Consider the following 24,294-nt stretch of genomic DNA (forward strand, 5'->3'; position numbering starts at 1 on the left):
TAGTTCTTAGGATTTCATTGATAAACCAAAGGCAAGAATCTTAGCCTTGATAAACCTCATTTTAATTATCTATAAAATGAGAAATTCTACCTGTCCTGTCTACTTTATGATCAAATCAGATAATGTCTGTGAAATCACTATATAAATTGTAAGGAATTGACTTATAAAGAGAATCCACAGAGAGACAAAGGGACTGTGATTTAGACCCAACTTTGTTGAGCCTGGCTTAGGGATATGGCTGGAATTTTGTGACAGCTTCTGACAGAACCACAAGAGTCAGAACCAAGATGGCCTACAGGGCTTTGGAAATGGGGACGGGGTTCAGCTGACTGTATGTTCTGAAAGAGAAGAGAAAGGCTACCAGGGAGGTGGGTCAGAGACTTTTCCAGTTAGCATACATCTTGTCTGCATCCCCAGAGACTATATCCATTTTCTTTCCCAAGGGACCCTAATCCTGGGTCTAAGGGTCTAGTTGACCACCTACAGCTTTTCCCTCTTTCCTCTATCCCCTCTCCTTTCCTGGTTCTGGAGGGCGTATACACATACACACACATACACACCACAAGCTCATGCTCAGCTTTCCTCCCCCAATCAAGAAAGTTCAGAGATTTGGGGCAACTTGGCACCTGGGAAATGCTGTAGCAGAATCATCTACTCCAAGAAATCCACCCCCATCCTGGTAAATTCTCTGGTCTTCTGACTTCTTCACATACCTAAAGAGTAAGATGAGGGATGGCTAGGTGGCGCAGTGGATAGAGCACCGGCCTTGGAGTCAGGAGTACCTGAGTTCAAATCCGGTCTCAGACACTTAATAATTACCTGACTGTGTGGCCTTGGGCAAGCCACTTAACCCCATTGCCTAGCAAAAACTAAAAAAAAAAAAAAGGAATAAGGTAGAAAATCAGCCTGAAACCAGAATTGTCCATATTCCCACCGCAAACATATAGTCCCACAACCTCAGACATACAGTCATTAGATACACATATAGAACCCCTCTCCTTCAAATCTGAGAATGGCATTGCTAATTCCTACCTAAGTCAGAAGGGCAGGATTTGAGTTGTGTGATAGAGTAATATGTGGTTAGGGCTCTCATTGTCCCCAGGATCAGAGTTGGTGAGAATTTGTGGATTTTTTTCCTACTTATAATCTGGATAATCTGATCATATTAACATTAAGGTCTCACTGCTGAGTAAACTAGTTTAGACTCACATGTGTGCATTTGCTCACATACATACATGAGCAGGCTGTGCACATACCCAGAAATGACAAGTTAGAAAGGACCTCAGAGATTCCCCATCCAACACATACCTTTGCAATATCCCTAATTAAAAATCTTTGCTTTCAGACCTCCTGGCTATGAGAAGCTTACAGTCTTCATTACCTTACTTTGCCCTTTTTCAGACCCACAGATCCTAGTCCTGCCCCCAACCCATCCTAGTGATTCTCACTCACCTGACTCAGGTCAACCTATTGATGTATCCTTGGAGCTCTGCAGAATACAGAGTCATCTGCTCCAGGGTGGCATCTGCTCTGGGGTGGCATCTTCACCTAGGGTACACCAGCTTCTGTGGAAACCTCTGAGCACATGGTGGCAGAAAGAAAGCACAAAGCAGAAGACAGAAGAGAGAACCAATATTGGGTGGCAACCATGTGAGGAATAAAGAATGAAAGGGAAAAGTTGAAACAAAAGGCCAAGGGAGGAAGCTGAAAAAGAAAGGAAGACAAAGAAGGAGAGGAAGAAAGAAAAGGAGAAGGGAAAGGGGAAAAGAGATGTAAGGAATAGACACTTTAATATACCCACAAACACACCCACATTGGTTTTTTCCAATCCCAGCTTGGACACTTGGGTAGTGTGGCAACTGATTAATTAACTGGTCTATCTCCCCATCACTACCCTGGCTCTTTCTTATCTTCTCTTTACTAAATCTTTGTTGTCAGAAGGAAGGTGGGTACCCTGCAAGAAATTAGCCAGTCAGAGACTTGGCTGGACATTCTTTGGTCATTCTTACCACAACCTTGCCAGTTCCTGAAAACATACTCTTTGTTTCCATCTTAGAGCATACATGGAAAGACCCTCAGATTCTGAGGTTCCAATAAGATCATCTGGATCCTCCATCCCCAGAATACCCTGTCCCCTATTAGACTTCCCTCCTCTTGCCTCTGGCTGATTGTTCAGTCTCAGACCTGGGTCCCTCCCCCTCAGTCCTAGTTCCTCTTATCACACTCCTAATCTTCTAGCTTTCAGAGTTTTTCTTAGTCCCCTGCCATTCCACTCTCAGTTTTCCTTAGAGATAATGGTCCCCTTCTGCCACCCCTGCTTCATGCCTTCAAACCTTCTCTTATTTGTACTGTCTTTAAGTACTCACTGTATTAATATGGGAACAAGAAGTAAGGCCTGAAGTTGAGAAATTTTCATTTATTCAGTCAAAAAAACATTTGAAATTCTGCAGTGTTAAGCACTAGGGATTCCCTCAAGGTACCTGTCCACAAGATTGTTCCTCTTCTTTCTCTTCCAAATTCTGTCTTCACTCTCAGGATGCCCATAAGTTTTCAACACTTGGAGAATCCAACTACTGAGTCAACTTAAAAACATGGGTTATTTTTAAGGCTGCTTACAAAAACCACTGGACTGTTTGGTTTCCTTCACCAGAAAGGGAGCAGAAATATTATATATGAGAGAGGGGAAGAGACAGGTTAAGGGAATGAGAATGGAGAAAGAGGAGGAAGCAGAAGAGAATTAGGAAGAGAAAGAAAAGGAAGAAACTCCTAGACAGATGCCTTGAGGGTATTCCCAGTGTCTAACACTGTGCAGACAATTCATACATGCTTCTGGGACTGAAGTGAATGAAAATTTCTAGAAACACAAAGTTATGCAATATTCAAGGTACACCACCAGAGGGAAATCTAATCCAAAGCTAACTGCCTAAGCAAGTCCACCTGAAACCTGAAGACAAGAGGTCAGTCAACGGACTTGGAGTTCAATGGGTTTGAGCAAGGAGGGGTCCTAAGTGAAGGTCAGAGTCCCAGATGAAAGGATAAGTGACTCAACTGAGGTTTTGAGTCAATCCTTGGAAAATGTCTTTGATTCAGTACAAAAAAGGAGATGTTATGCAAAGGAAAAGACTTGGCTGGAAGCAGTTTGAAGCTGTTTTTGTTTTTGTAAGATAATAGAGTTAAGAAACTTGCCCAAGGTCACACAGCTAGTTAAGTATCAAGTGTCTGAGGCTGGATTTGAATTCAGGTCCTCCTGACTCCAGGGCCAGTTTTCTATCCACTGCACCAGCCAACTGCCCTTTGAAGCAATTTTTGATGCAAATGACCCCATCAAAAACAATCAGTGCTGGAGACAAACATCAAAAATAAATAATAAAATAAAATTTAGTTAGAAAATAGGTAAAAATACAATAGAGAAAAAAAAGAAAGAAAATGGCCCCATCATCTAGGCCCAGTTCAGTGGCAAAGTGGGGAAGAGGAAAGGAATAGGTATTGATTAAGAGTTCATGGTGTGGGGGCAGCTAGGTGGTACAGTAGATAGAGCACTAACCCTAGAATCAGAAGGACCTGAGTTCTGATATGCCGTCAGACACTTAATAATTGTTTAGCTGTGTAACCTTGGGCAAGTCACTTTAAAAAACCCCAATGCCTTAAGTAAATAAAAAAAATTTTAAAAAGAGTCCACTGCATGTGAGTGTGCTAAGTTCTTTACTGATAGTATCCTATCGGATTCTCATAACAAGTCTAGGAAGGAATGTTATTATCATGCTCCTCTTAAGAGTTAAGGAAATTGGGCCAGGCAGAGGTTAACTAACTTGTCCAGGGTCACATAGCTAGTAAGTGCCTGAGTCTATATTTGAATTTATTTTTCATTACTCCAGACCCAGAGACTTCCCTCACCATTGTACCACCTAGCTAAGGTGGATTGTTAGGGCAGTAGAACAGGAATAAGGAAGACCTGAGTTCAAATGCTATTATTTGGTGGAGGGGGGGGGTTGATTTTTTTTGTCCTGCATTCTCAAAGAAGACCATGACACCATGGAGATGATACCATAACAAACACATGAACTGGAGTTGAGTGAGGGGATATTATGCTAAGTCACCAGCCTCACTTTCTCCTCCAGAGCATCCGGGTCCAGTGACCAGATAGGAATCAAGATGGCTAGAGATAGGCCTGTATTCGAGGCAATCAGGGTTAGGTGACTTACCCAAAGTCAAACAGCTAGTAAGAGTCAAATGTCTGAGACTGGATTCAAACTTTCATCCTCCTGACTTCAAGGTCAATGTTCTATCCACAGAGCCACTTAATTGCACTTCAGCACTTCAAATTCTAATTGTCTGACTCCAAGGAAATCTGTCTGTCTATCTCAATGTCCTCATCTGTAAAATAAGTATAATAATAATGCCACCTACTTCTCAGGGTTGTCATGAGGATATATTAAGAAAAAATTTTAAGGTATTTTGCAAACCTAAAGGTACTATACAATATAAATTCTAGCTATTATTATCTTCATTTTTTATTTATTTTAATTTTAATTTAATTAAATTTTAAACAATAATAATTTCAATTATTTTTACATGCTGTAAATTATATTATGCATAACATATTCTATATTTTATATAATTTATAGAATTTAATATTTAATATGAATAAGAAGAAGAATTCCCCTCTGCACTCTTCAAACTTCTCATTAGAAGGATGCCCCCCTCACCCAGAAGGAATGGCAAACTGCTCAAACATGGCAGCCAATGCAAAAACTGGTTACATGAACTTGAGATGATATCTTAAAATTCTATTTGCTTCTCCTATCTTGGATATCTTTCCTGAACAAAGGTGACCTAATGATAATCTTAAAATGAACATTTCAATCCTTGGTGGTCACTTCCTGAGTGCAAGAGTTTAGATCTGGGGCAGTTAGGTGGCACAGTGTATAGAGCATGGAACGTGGAGTCAGGAGGACCTGAGTTCAAATCTAGTCTCAGATAATTAATAATTACCTAGCTGTGTGACCCTTGGGTAAGTCACCTTGACCTCACAAAAAAAAGAGTTTAGATCTTAAAATGGCAGATTAGAGGCAGCAACCCAGTTGCTATCTCAACATTTCCCTCCATACAACTTTAAAATAATATATGATGTCAAATTTGGAATGGAAGGGTCAAAAACCAGTCAGAATGGATATTTTTCTGGCCTAAGAAAACTTAAGAAGTCCTTTGTGACCACAGGGTGGATGCCAGTTTGGAAACAGTTTCAGCAACAGTAGCAGCTTTGGGAGCTCTCTGCCCAAAGATGGTAAGACGGTGGGATAACTAGTTAGAAAGAGATTAAAGAGAACCTACTGCTGACCCAGGGTCCACTTGGCACTGATTGGCAAAATACTAGTCTATTGACCAGTTCTGAGTGGTAGTTTCAGGGTACAGAAAGAACACTTCTGGTCAGTCACAAGAGTTCTTTTTTTTTTTTAAGGTTTTTGCAAGGCAAACGGGGTTAAGTGGCTTGCCCAAGGCCACACAGCTAGGTAATTATTAAGTGTCTGAGATCAGATTTGAACCCAGGTACTCCTGACTCCAAGGCCAGTGCTTTATCCACTATGCCACCTAGCCGCCCCTTACAAGAGTCCTTCTTAACAGTACCAGGGTCAAACGGATATTGGCTTGCAGCTAAAAGAGAGAAGAGACTCTTCTTGAATAAAAACCAGAATATTAGACCAGAAGAACAGTGGCCACACTGTTTCAAGATGGTAACCTTGAAAGCACCAAAATCTTGTAGGCCCCTAGAACTAACTCTGAAAACAGTAGCATCAAAAAGTCTGAAGCTTAGAAGGGTGCCTCTCCAAACCCAGCTGAACAGAGTTTAATTTTCACATAAAGTTCCAAGTCAAGAAATAGGCTAGAAAATTAATTTTAAAAAAATAAAAAGAACTTGACTATAAAAAGCTACTACAAAGACAAGAAAGGAAAGGACACATCCTCAGTAAGTGACTCTAATATGAAAACAATAAATGCTTCAAAGAAAAAAAATTTTCTGGTGTAAGAAAACTTGAGATTTCTTCAGAAAATTTCTGTGACTCCCGGGTGGAGGTCTGTCCAGAATGTAAAACAACCAGTGTCAGAAACAGCAGTAGCTTGGGGGTTCTTAGGCAAGAGACAATTGATCTGAGATATCAGAGGACCTGTTGCTGACCCTGGATACAGCTGACATTGATTGGCAACTCTATTGCCCATATATAATTGTTGCTTCAGGATAAAGAGGCGAATTTCTGGTCAGTCACAAGGGAGTGGGGGCTTTCATCACAGTTCAGGGCCAAACAGAGCTTGGTTTGCAGCTACAAAAGAAAAAGGGCCCTTCTTGGGTAAAGACCAGAATGCAGACCAGAAGAACAGGGACCACAACTCTCTCTGGATTACACTACCCACTAGAAAGCACCAAAAATTTGCAGATCCCTATGATTATTCTGAAAACAATAGCATCAAAAAACCTGAAGCTTAGGAGAGTTCTTCCCTATACCCAGATGATAAGAGTCCTAGAGAAATTGGCTAGAAAACATGGGGGTGATCATCATCCTTGATGGACTTGCTCATTCCATCAGTGCAACAATCAGGGACAATTTTGGGCTGTCTGCAATGGAGAACTACCATCTGTAACCGGAAAGGGAGTTGTGGAGTTTGAACAAAGACCAAAGACTATTACCTTCAATTTAGGAAGGAAAAAAAACCATTCTCTTTAAGAAAGAAAGAAAGAAAGAAAGAAAGAAAGAAAGAAAGAAAGAAAGAAAGAAAGAGAAAGAGAGAGAGAGAGAAAAAGAAAGGAAGAAAGAAATTGGCTAAAAAATTAGCAAAACCAAAAAAAGCCCTCAACTATAAAATGCTACTACAGCGACAAGGAAGTCCAGGACACAAACTCAGAAAATGACCCTAACATGAAAACAGCTACAACCACAACCTCAAAGAAATTTTAACTGGACACAAACCCTACAAAGATTCCTGGAAGAGTTAAAGAACGTGATAAGAATGGTAGAAGAGGGGCAGCTAGGTGGCGTAGTGGATAAAGCACTGGCCCTGGAGTCAGGAGTACCTGGGTTCAAATATGGTCTCAGACACTTAATAATTACCTAGCTGTGTAGCCTTGGGCAAGCCACTTAACCCCGTTTGCCTTGCAAAAACCTTAAAAAAAAAAAAAAAAAAGAATGGTAGAAGAAAATTTAGGAAAAAATAGGAGTAAAGCAAGAAAATCATGAAAATCAAAAAATGAAAAAAGACAAACCTCAAAAATACTTATAGCAGGTCTTTTTCCTGGCAAAATTATGCTGTAAATTGAGGGGATGTTCATCAATTGGGAAATGAATGAAACAGTTGTGATATGCGAATATACTAGAATACTATTGTACCACAAGAAAAGATGAGCAGGCAGTCAGAAAAACTTGGACTTGTGTGAACTGATATTTAGTGAAGTGAGCAGAACCAGGAGAACATTATACACAGTAACAGCAACATTGTTTGATGATCACCTATGAAAGATTTGGCTCTTTTCAGCAATAAGAGATCAAAGGCAATTCTAAAAGATCTGTGTAGGAAAATTTGATCCACATCCAAAGAAAGAACAATGGAACGTGAATGCAGATCAAAGCACACTATTTTCACTTTTTAATTTTTCATTGTTTGCATTATTCTGATTCTTCTTTCACAGCATGACTCATGGAAATTGTTTTCTATGATTGTATATGCACAGTGATGGTATTCAAATAAATTAACAACTGGTTTGCCAAACTCAACATAAAAGTAGGAATCAGTTCTACTGCACTGGTGCGAATCATTTTTCTTTCTGTCTTTTTTTTAGGTTTTTTTTGCAAGGCAATTGGGTTAAGTGACTTGCCCAAGGTCACACAGCTAGGTAATTATTAAGTGTCTGAGACCGGATTTGAACCCAGGTACTCCTGACTCCAGGGCCAGTGCTCTATCCACTGTGCCACCTAGCTGCCCCTCTGTCTTGAAAGGAAAAATGGGAGGAATGGAGGAAAAATTTTGTAATTAGTGTTTAAAACTATCTCTACCTGCAAATGGAAAAAAATATACAATGGTTTAAAAAAGAAAATTATGAAAAGAAAATTAACAGCTTGACAAAAGTTCCTGCAAAAAAAAAAATTAAAGAAAATAACACCTTAAAAAAGCAGAATTGGAATTAAAAAAAAGTAGAATTACCCTAATAGTAAAGGAGGCACAAAATTCATTGGAGAAGAAAACTCCTTAAAAAACAGAATTAGAGGGGCAGCTAGGTGGCACAGTGGATAGAGCACTGGCCCTGGAGTCAGGAGTACCTGAGTTCAAATCCGGCCTCAGACACTTAATAATTACCTAGCTGTATGGCCTTGGGCAAGTCACTTAACCCCCAATTGCCTTGCAAAAAAAAAAAAAACAGAATTGGCTAGGTGAGAGAAAAGAATTACAAAAGTACCGAAGAAAGTAATTCCTAAAAAATCAGAATTGGACAAGAAGAAACTGTTAACTCCATGAGACATCAAAGGAAAAAATAAAGACAAAGAATGAAGAAATAAAAGAAAATGTGAAATATTTCATCAGAAAAACAACTGACCTGGAAATTAGATGTAAGAGAGATCATTCCAAGAATTATTGAACTCCCAAAAAAGTAAAATAATCTAGACAACATAATTCAAAAAATTATCAAGGAAAATTATCCTAATATCTGAGATCCAGAGAGTAAAATAGAAACTGGAAGACTCTACCAGACATCTCCTTAAAGACATCACAAAATAAAACCAAGAATATGTTAGCTAAATTCCAGAGCTCCTAGGTCAAAGAGAAAATATTGCAAGCAGTCACTCCCTTTCCTCCTTCTAATCCAATAACCTCTTATTCTACAGCTCCTCCCATTCTACTTTTCTAACTAGACATTCTATATCCCATTCCTCATCCCCTCCAAGTCTCTGTAAAGCTCTTCCCCTATAGATTTAGGGCACTCTTAATTTCTCTCTTCCATACTCCCTCCACCCCAGTCGGTAAGGTTCTCTGACACCACTTAACCTCCGTTTGCTTCTTCTCAATCCCCTCTCCAATTCCCTAAACCCCGATTTCCGGAAATTTGTTGTGCCTGAAGTGCGTCCTTGTCTCATTCCCTGAGATCCGGGCAAATGTCTTTCCTGTCAAACTAATGAGTTCACCCATAGTTTGAGAGCTCTTAGAAAGAAGAAATAGTGTTTTGTACCCTTTAGAGAAAGAGCTTGATATGGAGGGTGTGGAGGTGACAATTTCTACTGGGAACCGAGGAGACAGATTTACACAGATTTCTCCCCAACTTTCCCCTTTGAGAATCAGTTCAATATACAGGTGATGTTCAGTGTCACTGACTGAGGGCAATCACAGCTTTCTCTCACTGGAACCCTCACTTCAACCTGCTTCAGGCTTCTCTGTTATCTATCTCCTCCAGCCTGAGCAGCCAAGGACCAAGCAAGAAGGACTATTGCAAGGTATTAAAAGGAGAAAGAACGGTTTTTTCCCCCCAAGAAACTTGGTTTTTTATTAAAGGAGCCAGGAAGCAGTCATCTAAAACCTTTCTGCAGGTGCAGAGGGTACAAGATTTAGAGTTGGTCAAACAGGAAGTTCCCAGGTGCAGTTCTCAAGAGTGTCAGGATTAGAGGTTCAGCAGAGCAGGGTGTTCTGGCCATGGGGGAAGTTCTCTGGTTTACAAAGGAGATCACTGAGAAGATGGAATTTCTCACCCAACATGAGGTTCTTCTGACCTGGAGGGGAGGAGAAAGAGGAAGGATGCTTCCCAGTCACGATTAGGGGATGGGTGTATGACGCGGGGAGAAGTGTCGAACTGATTTGGGAGTAGAATGTATCAGAGATAAACAGTTTCGATTACCATTTGAGACCGGCCAAAGAGGAGACTGGGGAATGGGGAAGTCAACACAGTGGAAATAAAGAATCCTAGACTTGGGGAGAGAAAAATGGAGAAAGAAAGTGAGACATCGGAGGTGGAGGCAGTGGATTAATACCTCTAATTCCTTGAAGGCAGGGACCACATTTCCTCTATTATGTATTCCAGGGTATTCCTCAATACGGTTACTTAATGATTGCTCCGTGAACGAACGAATGAAAGATCTAGAACCCGCAAGAGTAGCTCAGGAGAATCAGGAAACCTACATAAAGCCTGTCTTTGGGAGAGGTCTGGTGCTAAAAGTCAAAGAGAACTAGACAAATCCCTGCCCTCAAGGACCTTCCAATGGTGAGATGGTGGTTAGAAGAGAAGGAGGTGGGGTAAATTTACCCAAACTTGCTGTTTTGGTTTCCGCTGCCGGAAAGAGAATCTTAGTTAGCCCAGCTTCGGGAATGTCCCTCTTTCCATACCTGGAGGAGGGGCAAAAAGAGGGGAAGGGAGGGGCTTGGCACCTGTCCCGCCCGGGTCTCCTCCCTTAGAGGGTTGGTGGTGCTATCCTGACTGGTGTAGTCTTGAGGGAGGGTCGTTGCCCCAGACCCCGAGAGTGATGGGGGAGAGTTGAAGAAAATGAGGAGATATTGGAGGGGGGGCTCAAAGTATGTCCTGCCTTGTCTCTGTCCCTCCACCCAGGTGTAGAGGGCCCCCGCGCGTGCTTCCTACTCACAAACAGATACACACAAGCACGCAGAATCCCGGGTGCACAGTCTGGGACCCTCACGCCGGCCAGGTGATCACACAGATATTTCGCCGAAGATAGTCAAGGAAGCGATTGATCTCCTCCGGGGGGGCATCCGAAGGTGGGGTCCGGGGCATGGTGGGTACGTGCTCCTCTATAGCCCCCATGCAGACTAGCAGACCCAATAGCACTGCAGCTGCGATTATCCATGACCTCGGAATAGTCATTATCTGCAGAGGGAGAGGTAGCTCCCCATCACACATCTCTGCCCTCGCCTCCCCAACTCCCCTCCCCATCCTCCCCTCTCAGAGACCCCCAGGAGCCACCAAAGGATCTTAGGACTCCCAGCTGGAAGGGCCCTGAGAGTCCAACCCTCTCATTTTACAGATGAGGCAACTGAGACTCAGAGAACTAGTTTACCCCAAGTCACACAGGCAATAACAAACGCAGAGTAAGGAACAGACACCTAAATATTCTCAAACACACCACAAACTCTTTTCTCAATCTCAGCTTGGACACCTGTAGTGTGGCTACTGACTTACTGGCCTTCCTGCCTCCTACCCCCCAACACTATCCTGGCTCTTCCTGACCCTCTCCCTGCAGAATCCTTGCTGTCAGAAGGAAGGAGGGAATCCTATGAGAAAAGAACCACCCAGAGACTTGACTAGAACATTCTTTGGGCATTCTTTCCACAACCTTGCATCTCCTGAGATCACTCTCTTTATTCTTTCCTCAGACCACACATGGCAAGACTCTCAGATTCAGGGGTTCCAATAGAACCATCTAGTTCCTTCATCCCCAGAATACCCTGGCCTCTATTAGACTACCCTCCTCTTGCCCCTGGTTAATAGTCCGGTCTCAGACCTGAGTCCCCTCCTCAGTCTCAGTTCCTCTCCATTTACCTTAGAGATTGTGGTCTCCTTCTGTCACCCCTGCACTCTGCCCCCAAACCCTCCCCTACTTGTACTTTGTTTAAGTACTCACTGTGTTAATGTTAAATGGTTAGGAACAAGAGGGAAATAAAACAAGAAGTTGTTTAATTCTTTGCTGGGTCCAACTGATTCCCTGCTGGGTTCTTTCTTCCTGAAGCTTATATGGCTGCCTGGGAAGAAGGGAAGGGGAAAGGAGAAGGTAATTAAGAGAGGAGGAGGAGAAAGGAGGGGGGAATAAAGAGAGGAGAAAGTCCCTCCCTCCTCTTCCAACAGGATCCATCACCTGGCTTCTTCACCAAAACTGAGAAAGGTAGAGTGATAGAGACAAGGACAAAGGTCCCTCTGGAGAGGAGCCCCCATTGTCATACTATCTGTTCCACTCAATTGAACAAAGAAAGACCCATCTAGACATAGCTTTCATCTGTTTAGTAGTAATTCCCTTCCCACCCCATCAGAGGAGGAAAAGGGACCAGCCTAGGAGGCTTCTCCATTCCACCTTTTATTCAGCACACTGGAGTCCAGGATAAGGAGAAAGAACAGAGACTTTGGGGGATTGAGGCTAGGTGGGCCATCACTGAGACCTAGACAAAGGAAGATCGTTTACACCAAGAATTTTATGTGGAAAAGAAGAAGTACTTAAAGGAGATTTCATGTAGATGTCCTTTCTCCACAAGGAAACAAGTATTTATTATACCCCAACCAGACACTATGCTAAGCGAATCACAAATTCTATTCATTTGATCCCCGTGAGGGAAGTAATTGCTAATATTATCCCCATTTTACAGTTAAGGAAACTGAGGCAGGAAGCATATGTGACTTACTCAGGATAACAAGTTAGTAAAAGTCTGAGGCTAGATTTAAACTTAGGTCTCCCTGTCAGTTCTACCCACTCTCCCACTTAGCTTCCCCTATCTCTACCTCTCTATCTACTAGAACATATGTGGTGGGCAGTTAACAGCTTAGAAATAGTTGCAACTCCTAGAAATAGTTGACACTGGTGCCAGTCAGGTACAAGTCAGACAAAGGGGGCCAAAGAGGCTATCAGTGATTGTCAATGATCCTGCCTAATAAGTCATTCTGATGAAATATACTCAACTCCAATTCCCCAACTCCCCCATAGGACCTTATGAGAAGGGAATAGCAAGCATACCTTGACCTTACTCCAGTTTAGGTCAGTCAAGAAGAAAATAGCATCACCAGGATTTGGATGAGGAATCCTGGATCATAAATCACAGAAGAGACTTCCCAAGAGCAGTGTATGCTCTCTAACCTTCTTTGCTGTCCCTGGGTGAACTTATGGGGAAGTAAAGCTAATCATAATATCATGATCATATATTAATATCTCCCTAAGTGGACTTTTTTCTATATGTATTCTGAGTAACCACATGCACAATTCCACCAACACTACATGACCTTCTCATGGAAACAAACCACCCCTGTACTACCTGTTGAAACAATGCTTTCTGGGTCTTTAAAAACCCTTGCCTTTCTAACTTCTCAGGGGGAAGGTGTCTAGTCCACTGGTCATTAATGAATGTTATTGCTTGGTTCCAGAGACAACTTGAGACTTCATTCTTGAGAGACAGGGACAAACACTCAAATTTCATCAACACTATTTTCCTAAAGAGTAGGGAGGTCAATCAAGAATACTTTCCTTTTCATGGAAAGAGTGCTATCTACTTAAGAATCAAGAATACAGCAATGGAGAGAGCTAAGCACTCAAAATACATTAGAAACCCCCCCAAAATCATATCAAGAATAAGAGATTACTATCTCAAGTCCCTCTCCTCACTTCACAATCAATCAGAATATATATTAGAGTCTAAAAACAAGAATAACACCAAGGCAGGCAGTAAGGTGGTGCAGTGAATAGAGCACCAGCTCTAGAATCAGGAGAACCTGAGTTCAAATTCACCTCAGATACTTAATAATCGCCTAGCTGTATGACCTTGGGCAAGTCACTTAACCTCATTGCCTTGCAAAAAAAACAAAAAGAATTACACCAAGAATGTTCAGGGGTCATGTCACCATTCAAGTAATGGTAGTAAGAGAATAATGACTTTATATGGATTAATATGACATGTAAATTGAATTTAATAGTAATTTAGTTTCTAGATTCTAGGCATGGGAAAAAAAGTGAAAACAATGTACGAGGATTCACGACAGGTATCCCAGCTTGTCTCCTAGTTAAGAACACTTGATTCAGGTGCAATGGTTAGGGGACTGTGGGAGAAGAAGAATGAGGGTTTCATTAGTCTCTCCTGTGATTCTCCTGTGTTCGATTCCCTTCACCCTTAAGGGAGCAGAATATTCTATTTGAGGGGGAGTAGAAACAGATTCAGGGAATGAGAATGGAAAAGGGAAGAAGAAGAAGAACTGGAGGAGAATTTGGAAAAGAAAGAAGAGGAAGTATCTCCTAGACAGATGCCTTGAGGCTATCTCCAGTGTTTAACACTTTGCAGACAATTCATACTTGCTTTTCTGCCTTAATAAAAGAAAATTTCTGAATTCCAGGTCCTACCTGAATCCCAGAAAACAAAAAGTCCTGCAATATCCAATGTCCACCACAAGGGGAAGATCTAATCCAAAGTAAAGTGCCCAAGAAAAGTCAGCCTGAAGTCTAAAGGCAAGCAGTCAGGCAAGAGGACTTACAGCAAAATTCAATTGATCAAAGAGGGTCCCCAAGTGAGGGTCAGAGACCCACATGAAAGGATAAGTGACTCAACTGATATTTTGAGTCAATCTTAGAAAATGTCTGGAATTCAGTACAAAAGAGAAGACATTATCCAAAGGGAAGGACCTGGTTGGTGGCAGTTTGAAGTTGTTTTTGAAGAAAATGATTCCATCCTCTAGGCTCAGTTGAATGGCAAAATGAAGAAAGGAAGGGAATAAATATTAAGAGTCCATTGTGTGTAAGGCACTGTGCTTAGCTCTTCACAGATATAATTCTATTGGATCCTTGCAACAAACCTGGGAAGAAAGTGCTGTTATCATTTTCTAGTTAAGGCAACTGAGGCAGAAAGAAGATAACTGACTTGTCCAGGATCACATAACTAGCATATGACAAGGTTAACCCAAAGTAGGAGACTCCCTATCCATTGTGCCACCTAGCTAAGGTATATGGAAATTCCTTCTATCTCAATATCCTACTCTGGAAATTGAGTATAATGACACTTCCTCTCAGGGCTGTTGTGAAGAAAAATTAAGAGAATTTTTCTTTGAAGAGCTTTGCAAACCTAAAAACACTACATAAATTCTAGCTACTGATATTTATACCCTATATTATTTATAATATATTATACCTCAATATAATTCATATTATATAACATTTAATATAGTAATAATATTTCTCTCTGAAATCTTCAAATTCTCATTGGAAGGGTACCCAACCCAGCAAGAATGACAAATTACTTAAATATGGCAGCCGGTGCAAATGCTGACCTACATGACTATGAAATTGTATCACAAGGGCAGCTAGGTGGTGAAGTGGCTAGAGCACTGGCAGGAGAACTTGAATTCAATTCCAGCCTCAGACATTTAAGGTCACACCAACTGTGTGACCTTGGGCAAGTCACTTAACCCCACTGCCTTGTTTAAAAAATGTATCTCAAAACCCTATTTGCTGTTTCTATCTTGGATTTCTTTCCTGAACATAAGTGATCAAATGACAATCTTAAATGGAAATTGTACACATTAACAGCAACATTGTGTGATGATCAACTGTGATAGACTTAGCTCTTCTCAGCAGTACAATGATCAAAGACAGTTCTTAAATGATGGAAACTGGTCTCCATATCCAGAGAAAGAACTATAGAGTCTGAATGCAGATCAAACCCTATTATTTCTACTGTTTTAATTTGAATTTTGATTTTTCTTCTCATGCTTTTCCCCTTTAGTGCTTATTCTTTTTTACATCATGAAAATATGTTTATCATGACTGTCTGTGTATGTATAACTTATATCAGCTTGCTTGCTATCTTGAGAAGGGGGAGGAAAGGAAGAATGAAAAAAATTTTGTGAAAATTAATGTTGAAAACTATTTCTACATGTAATTGGAAAAAATAAACAACCATGACTTTAAAAAAAAAAAAAAAAGAAAGGAGAATAGATAGGTTAAAAAAAGGCCAAAAAAATTTTGAAGAAATTAATGCTTTAAGGGAATGGCTAGGGGGTGGCTAGGTGGTGAAGTGGATAGAGCACGGGCCCTGGAGTCAGGAGTACCTGAGTTCAAATTCGACCTCAGACACTTACTAATTACCTAGCTGTGTGGCTTTGGGCAAACCACTTAACCCCATTGCCTTGCAAAAAAAAACCTAAAAAAAGACAAAAATAAATTAATGCTTTGGAAAAAAAGGTCTAATGGAAATAGAGGCACAAAAATCCATTGAAGAAAATAACTCCTTAAAAAACAGAATTGGTCAGGTAGAAAAAATAAATACAGAAGTTCACTGAAGAAAATAATTCCTTAAAAATTAGAATTGGAGGGTGGCTAGGTGGCGCAGTGAATAGAGCACCAGCCTTGGAGTCAGGAGTACCTGGGTTCAAATCCAACCTCAGACACTTAATAATTACCTAGCCATGTAGCCTTGGGCAAGCCACTTAACCCCATTGCCTTGAAAAAAATCTAAAAATAAAAATTAGAATTGGACAAGAAGAAGTTAACTCTATAAAACATCAAGAAACAAAGTTAAAGAATGAAAAAATAGAAGAAAAAGTGAAATATCTCATCAGAAAGACAACTGACCTGGATTGAGGAGAGATTATTTCAAGAATTTTTGAATTACCAGAAAGTCATGACTTAAAAAAAAAACCTAGATATTATATTTCAAGAAATTATCAAAGAAAACTGTCCTGATATCTAAAATCCAGAGAGTAAACTAGAAATTGAAAGAAATGTTCCTGGAAAAGATCACAAAATGAAACTTCCCAGACCAGAAATTCCAGACCTCCCAAATCAAAGAGAAAATATTGTATGCAGTAAGAAAGAAACAATTCAAATATTTTGGAGCCACAGTCAGGATCATACAAGATTTAACAATTTCCACATTAAAGGAGCAGAGGGTTTGAAATATGATATTTCAGAAGGCAAAGAAGCTGAGATTATGACCAACAATAACTTACTCAGCAAAACTAAGTATAATCCTTCAAAGGGGAAATTGGTCATTTAATGAAATAGAGAACTTTCAAGCATTCCTGAAGAAAAAATAAGAACCCAAGACCCAAGAGAAGCTTAAAAAGGTAACATGGAAGAGAGATCATAAGGGATTCAATAAGGTTAAACTGTTTACAATCCTATATGGAAAGATGATTCATGTAACTCCTTAGAACATAGGCATAATTAGAGCAGTTAAAAGGAATCTGTATAGGCAGAGCACTTTAATGTGGTTAATCATATTGAAATGATTTCAAAAAAAGGAATTCAAAAAAAGGATGCATTAGGAGGGACAGAGAAAGGTAGAGTGAGGAAATTTTTCTTATATGAAAGCAGCATGCAAGGAAGAGTTTTTAACAGTGAAGAGGGAAATGGGGAGGGGTGATCAGATGGGGTTACATTCAGCTGTGTATAGAAATGCATCTTACACAATATGGAAATAGAAGGGAAAGGGGATAAGAGAAAGTGGGGGGATGATAAAAGGGAAGTTAGATTAAAGGAGACAGTAGTTAAAAGCAAAATAGACTTTTTGAGGAGAGAAGAGAAAAAGAGGGAAAAAATAAACAAAAGAAAAAAATGAGATGGAGGAAAACACACAGATGCAGTAATTATAGCTGTGACTGTGAATGGGAGGAGCTCACCCATATAACATAAGAAGCTAACAGAATGGATTAGAAACTGAAATCTAACAATATGTAATTATAAGAGACACTTGAAACAGAAAGTCAAAAAAAGGGCTAGAGTAGACTCTATTATGCCTCAACTGAAGTAAAAATGGCAGGGCTAGCAATCATGATCTCAAACAAAGCAAAAACAAAAATAGATCTAATTAAAAGAGATAGTCAAGAAACCATATTTTGCTAAAATATACCATCGACAATGAAGTAATATCAAAAAGTTTTGAAGAAAATTTCTCTTATAAAGGCCTCATTTCTCCAAAATATTGAGGCTCAAGTCAAAATTAGTCATTCCCAAATTGATAAATGGTCAGAGAATCTCAACAGGCAGTTTTCAGAAGAGGAAATCAGAGCTATCCATAGTATTATGAAAAAATGCTTCAAATTTCTATTGATTAGAGAAATGCAAAGTACAACAACTCTGAGGTGCCACCTCTTTCCAATCAATTAAGCCCACACAATAGAAAAGGAAAATAATAAATGCTGAAAGATAATAATAAATGCACTGTTGTTGCATTTGTGATATGGTCCAATCATTCTGGAAAAAAAAAATGTGGAACTCAAACTACTCAAACCCTTTGACTCAGCACTATCACTATTATATCTGTATCTGTATCTGTCAATAGAACTATGGTAGAGTAGAAAGAGCATTAACCTGAAAGACAGAAGCTCTAAGGTTAGTTTGATACTAACTTGCTGAGTGACCTTACACAAGTCACTTTACTTCCCTGGAGTCTCTTTTCCTCTGTAAAAATAAAGGGATTAAATTTTTTTTTAGGTTTGCAAAGTACTTGATATAAAACACAATCTCATTTTATGCTCCTATCAAGTCTATGAGATAAATGCTACAGGTATTATTTATCCTTATTTTCCAGATGAGTAAAGCAAATTGGGAGAAGTTAAGTGACTTTGCCCAAGGTCACATGGCTGGTAGTCACTTTGAGGTTCACAAAGTGTTTCACATGTGTACTTTTATTTCTCATTGTATCTTTACACAACCCTGTGAGGTAGGAGTTTTTAATATCCCCATTCTACAGATGAGAAAATTGAGGCTGAGAGATCAGGATCACACACTGAGCAAGTGTCTTACACAAGGTTCAAACTCAAGTTTTGGGAACTTCAAGTCTAAAACTGTATTCATTATTACCCCACTTCTAGCCTAGATGGATAATAAGGCTCTTCCTTCACCCATCATCTTCCAGAGTCTGATAAGCTCTGTGATTTCCATGAGAGAATCTTCATTCTCCAGAGTCCTCTAGGCTCTCAGCCTTTGAAACTCAAAATGTTTTTGAGGAAGGTTAAATTTTTTTATATGCAATTGGGAAATATTTAATGGAATGAATAAAAATATTTTTAAAGTCTATGTTATATCAGAGCTCAGAAGAAGTGAAATGAGAAGACGTTCTTACTTCCTTCCCTCCATCTTCCCCTTTGCCGAGGTGAGAAGCCCACAAAAGTTGTACATTGCAGGTAGTTTGAAACTTTTTTGATATATTGATCAATCATGCTGATTTTTTCCACTTCTTTCTTCTTTTTTCTTTAAAAAAGTACTACTTGTTATTGGATGACTTTCTTGGAGAGGACGAGGGAAGGGTAACCAGAAAACTGATGATGTAAAAAAAAAAGACCACAATAAAAATATATTTTTAAAAGTCTTTCTTTTCTGTTCTAAGGTTCCATCCAGTTCAACATTCTGAAGTTCTAGGATTCCAAATCTCCTTCACTGATATTTAGTCCGAAGATTCCTGAACCAAGAACCAGGACACCTGATTTGGGGAAATCTGATCTCCCTCTGGAAGAGCAGATATGATGACAACAGAACTTATCAGGACTCCTCTGTCTGTCTTTTCAAGGTCCTCTTGGCACTCCAGTCCCTGCCTCTGCCCCCTATCCTGGATGCTTCTCTGTAGATTAGGATGCTTCTTCCCTGTATACATCAGGAACATCATACTCATTCCCACTTCCATTCCTTTGTCTTCTCTCCCCAACAACCTTCCCTTTCTCTCTTCAGTCTAAGTCAAATCCACTCTATCTTTCTAGGTCCCACCACTTTCATAAATTTTTTCTGATGTCCAAAATACTGTCACCCTCTCTCCCAAACTACCTTGTATTGAACAATTTTCTGTTTATTTCTATTAATTCTCTTTGTGTTTATTTGGTACATATAAGTATATGTCCATGTCCTCCCCCTTTCAAAGATCAGGTTCTTCCTTTCAAAGAAGGGATTGTGAGATTCACTGCATTTTAATGCTTACTGCCTAGCACAGTGTCTGGTAAGTGTTTAATAAAGATGTGATGATGATTTAATTGATGAAAAGTATAATAGAAAGAAGGAAATGAAAGGGATCTTAGACGTAGAATGTTAGGAATGGAAGAAACTTTAATAGAATATCAGGGTGACAAGGGCTCTTAGAGACTATCTAATCCCTCCATTTTCTTAGGGTTTTTTAATTTTTATTCATTTTGAACTTACACAGAAAAAGACGAAAAAGAGAATATTTTCCATGTACACAGCACAACATAAAAAGAGGATACAATATAAATCCATGAATTTCCATTTCACACTGTTGCACATCATTTTCAAAGCTATCCTGCTTTTCTGTGCTTCCTTCTAAGTTTTCTTTAGCTATCTACTGTGATTTTTTTTTCCTCTCCCTTCCCTACCTCACATTAGAGAAAGCTATTAGGTACAAAATGTATATTTATGGAAAAACCATACTATACATACTTCTATTGCTCAGTTCTTTCTCTGGATATGGAAAATATCTTTCTTCATAAGTCCTTTGTACTTGATTTGAGTATTTTTACTATTCAAAATAACTTATACTTTCAAAGTTGTTCTTAGAACAGTATGACTGTTACTGTGTACAATGTTCTCTTGGTTCTGCTCATTTCACTCTTCATTATTTCATGCAAGTCTTTCCTTGTTTTCCTAAAATCCACCAGTTCATCATTAATTATAGCACAGGAGTATTCCTAATCCATCCATTTTCAGAGGAAGAAACAATTCTGTGATTAGGGGCAAGAGCCATTCTTGGAACTATTTTATGACATGTGACTGGACAGTCACACTGGGCGGATGCTCCTCAGAATGGCTGACCCTGAATACCTGATGTTGGTGATGGATCTGAAGGTAATTCACTACTTGGTAATCATTCTTGTTATTACTAGTCCCTAGTTCTTCAAGAGGACCATGATGACTTTCCAGGCTCAATTCAGTTCAAAACAGCTCCGAGATGTTATTCCTCCTGCAGTTGATGATGGTGACAGGAGGGAACAGGAACCTTCATTATTTGCTCACATTTGATTGTGAATAAATCTTCCCCTCCCCCACCCCCAACTCCCAGGAAATCTGTTGCCACTCCCCTTTCTCCTCTTAGTCCCAAAGCTTTTATTCCATGGCTCTTCCCATTCTTTAAATAAGTACCCTTTACCTATCCCCCCATTCCCTCCAAGCCTTCATAAAACTCTTCCCCTATAGACTTAAAGCATTCTTTATTCCTTTCTTCCATTCTTTCCTCCTCCATGAAATATCTCTGACTCTACTCACTTCCATTTGTTTTCCCTCAGTTCCCTCCCCATTCCTCCAACCTTGATTTCCAGGATTTTATTTTATTCAACAATATGTCCTTGATTCTCATTCCCTGAGATTTGAGCTTATGACTTCTCTGGAAAAAACTATGAGTTCACTGGCAACAGGGTCAGTATGTGAACCATCAGTCTGAGAGTTCTTAGAAGGGAGAATTAGTGTTTGTATCCATTAGACTGAGAGTTTGGGGAGGGGATAGTGACAGTATCTGATCTTATCAGAGGATACAGATCTAGCTCCCCTTTACACAGATTTTTCCCTTCCTTTCCCCTTGGAGAGTCAGTTCTGCTCACAGGGATGCTCAGTGTCACTGATCAGCTGACAGACTAAGAGCAATCTCAACTTTTTTTCACTGAAACCTTGTTCCCACTCCTAAACCTGCTTGGGTTCAAACTTCTCTGACATCTATCTCCTCCAGCATGGAGAACCAAAGACCAAGCAAAAGAAGGACACACAAAAGGAGACAAACACATTGTTTCAATGAAACTTGCTTTTTATTAAGGATCCAGGAAACAGTCACCTAGAGCCTTTGGGTAAGCAGAGGTGCAGGACTTAGAGTCTGACAAAGTGGAAACCCCCAGTTGCTGTCCCAAGAGTGGCAGGGTAAGAGGTTCAGTGAGCAGGGAATCCTGGCCATGAAGGAAGTTCTTGAGTATGCAAAGGAGATCACTGAGAAGGTAGAACTCTCATCAAACATGAGGCTTTTCTGATCTGAAGTGGAGAAGGGAGAAGGAGGATGCTTTCCAGCTTGGATTTAGAGATTTATGTATGACCTGAGGAGAAGCAGACTCCTTTATTGGGAGTTGACTTGATCAGAGATAAACAGTTTTGATTACCTTCTGAAACTGAGCAAAGGAGGATACTGGAGAATAGGGGGAAAGGTGGATGGTAGCACAGCAGAAAAAAAAACCAGAATCCTGGCCTTGGGTAGAGGAGAAATGGAGAAAGATGAGGCTTCTCAAGTGAAGGTAGAGGATTGACCCCCCCTAATTCCAAGAAGGCAGAGACCACATCACCTCTATGCTTCAACAAGGGCATTCCACAATATAGTTACTTAATGATTGTTCCTTGAACGAACAAATGAATGATCTAGAACCCTCAAGAGTTCTTCAAAGGAGAAAAGGAGGCATAAGATTTTCACCAAACCGACATAAAGTCCATTTTGTGTATGGTCCAGCACTAAGCCCCAAAGAAAACTAGACAAGTCCCTGCCCTCAAGGACTTTACTATAGTTATACTTATGCATACTTAGGAACAGACACCTAATTACACTCACACACACACTCAACTTCACTGTTTTCCCAATCCCAACTTGGACCTCCCTGAGTAGTGTGGGAGTTGGCTTACTGGCCTTCCTTCCTCTGCCCCTATCATTGTCCTGGACCTTCCTTACCCTCTCCCTACAGAATCCTTGTAGTCAGAAGGAAGGAGTGTATCCTGTGAGAAAATAGCCAGCTAGAGACTTGGCCCAACATTCTTTGGTCATTCGTACCACAACCTTACCAGCCCCTGATACCATCTTCCTTTTCTCCTCCTCAGATTATGGATAGCAAGAAACTCATTAGGGGCTGAATCCTTGTAGTCAGAAATAGCTGCATGTTGGCTGAAATTGGTGGAAGCCAGATACAAGCCAGGCAAAGGGGACCAATGAGATTGTCAATGATTGGAACTTTGTCTGATCTGCCATTCTGATGGAATGTACCCCAACCCCAATTCCCTAGCTGTCCTCCAAAGGACCCCATTAGAAGAGAATAGCAAGTACATTTGATCTAACTCCTATTTAAGTCAAAAACAGCACCAGTGGGATTTGGACCCAGAACCCTAAACCATAAATCACAGAAGGGACTTTCCCTAGAGCAGCACACAGACACTAAACTTCTTTGCTATCCTTTGGTAAAAATGTGACAAGGTCTAGATAAACATAATATCATTGACAAAGATTAGTACCCAGAAAGTGGGCTTTTCTCTATGCATTATGGGTAACTACATTCACTTTTCCACCAAAGCTATGTGATACTTTCCTATACTACCTGTTGAAAACAATGCCTTCTGGCCAGTTAAAAACCCTTACTTTTCTTCACCTTTACTAAGTTGCTAACTTGGGGGTATATTCAAGGAAGACTAGCACCTCTAATGTGAGGGCTGTTGAAGTCCTTTTCAGGGCTGCTTTTCACCTTTGATGTCCATCTGAGCCACCTAACTCTCACCTGTGGCTCTGTAGCATGCACGGTGGCCACACCCTGGTAAACTGTTTCAGTAAGCAAGCTAAACCAGGTTGAGGGTTACCAAGGGAGTCTCAAACTCATCAGTGAGTTGTGAATAGTGTCTAGCCCAAGCATGTAATGTCTTCCATTGGTGGAATGGGTGGATGAGAACTCTTCATTCCAACAGCCATGAAGCTAGCTGGAGCAGGTTCTATGGAGAGATTAAAGCTTGGTTAGACACCAGACGCCAAGGTCATCCACTGCATCTAGATCCATCACCAGTTGTCTTGACTCTGTCTTGCCATGATGAATTATAATGATTTTAGAAGAGAGTGAGGTAGATAACTTTGTGCAACTCTACCTCAGATAAATTCAATTTACATACACACACACCAAAAGACATCACCCATACCACTTTACTATCCCTCAAAGTCCTGTGGTGATAGGCAAGGGATGAAGCAGCAGGTACAGATACATTGGGAGCTGTAGTCACAACCCTGCAAACAGGCAGCCCAGGTCATAGGGTTGTTTCCTCACTGAAAGTTGCAGTGCGATTTAGCAGCCCCCTGAGTGACTAAGCAGATCCTTTTAAGGAATGTGATATGTATTGACTCAGGTTGAGGAAGGGACTAGAAAAGGTGCCCTAAAAATTATCTTCTTACCTAACCCTGGCCTGAGTACTGTGACAGGTGGAGATCCCAGTTTGAGGTACAAAAAAATCTACAAAAACCTCTTCAAAGAATATTCCATTCACCATCGATGCATAGAATGTGTGCAAACTTATAGACAATACAAGATCCAATATACCTGAAAGATGAACAGTTCCTGTTGGCAAGAAAATTCAGCAGGTATCATATCAAATAGCAGTCCAGAGTGAAATAAGGCTGATGAATGAAGGTGAGCTTACTGAAGTCGAAGCTAAATAGACATTTTTCCTGAGAGGCTACAATGAAGGAAGCACTGTGAAACTGGGGTAGATTTTGCAATTAAAACTAATCTAGTCAATAAGCTTGATTGTCTACCAAAAGGAGTGAATGACAGGCTCACAATAAAGAGATTGCTACTTCCAAGAAAATGTCATGCCATCATCATCAATGCTTCCAACATCATTATGCTTC

The 24,294-nt window shown here is 40.2% G+C and overlaps 1 long non-coding RNA gene across 4 annotated transcripts; it reads right to left on the reverse strand.

The window, feature by feature from the left end:
* Nucleotides 1-9,500: 9,500 nt before the first annotated feature.
* On the reverse strand, nt 9,501-20,620 carry LOC141511386 (uncharacterized). Of its 4 annotated transcripts, none has more exons than XR_012475317.1 (5): nt 20,493-20,620; nt 11,607-11,724; nt 10,615-10,852; nt 10,277-10,356; nt 9,501-9,746 (listed from the first exon to the last, which is right to left on the reverse strand). It is a non-coding gene; the product is annotated as an uncharacterized LOC141511386 (long non-coding RNA). The 4 variants fall into 4 exon arrangements; XR_012475318.1 differs by having other exon boundaries at nt 20,112-20,620; XR_012475320.1 differs by lacking the exon at nt 20,493-20,620 and adding an exon at nt 18,793-18,878.
* Nucleotides 20,621-24,294: the final 3,674 nt, after the last annotated feature.

Source organism: Macrotis lagotis, chromosome 2 (genome assembly GCF_037893015.1).
Source record: "Macrotis lagotis isolate mMagLag1 chromosome 2, bilby.v1.9.chrom.fasta, whole genome shotgun sequence".
In the NCBI taxonomy this organism is placed as follows: Eukaryota; Metazoa; Chordata; class Mammalia; order Peramelemorphia; family Peramelidae; genus Macrotis; species Macrotis lagotis.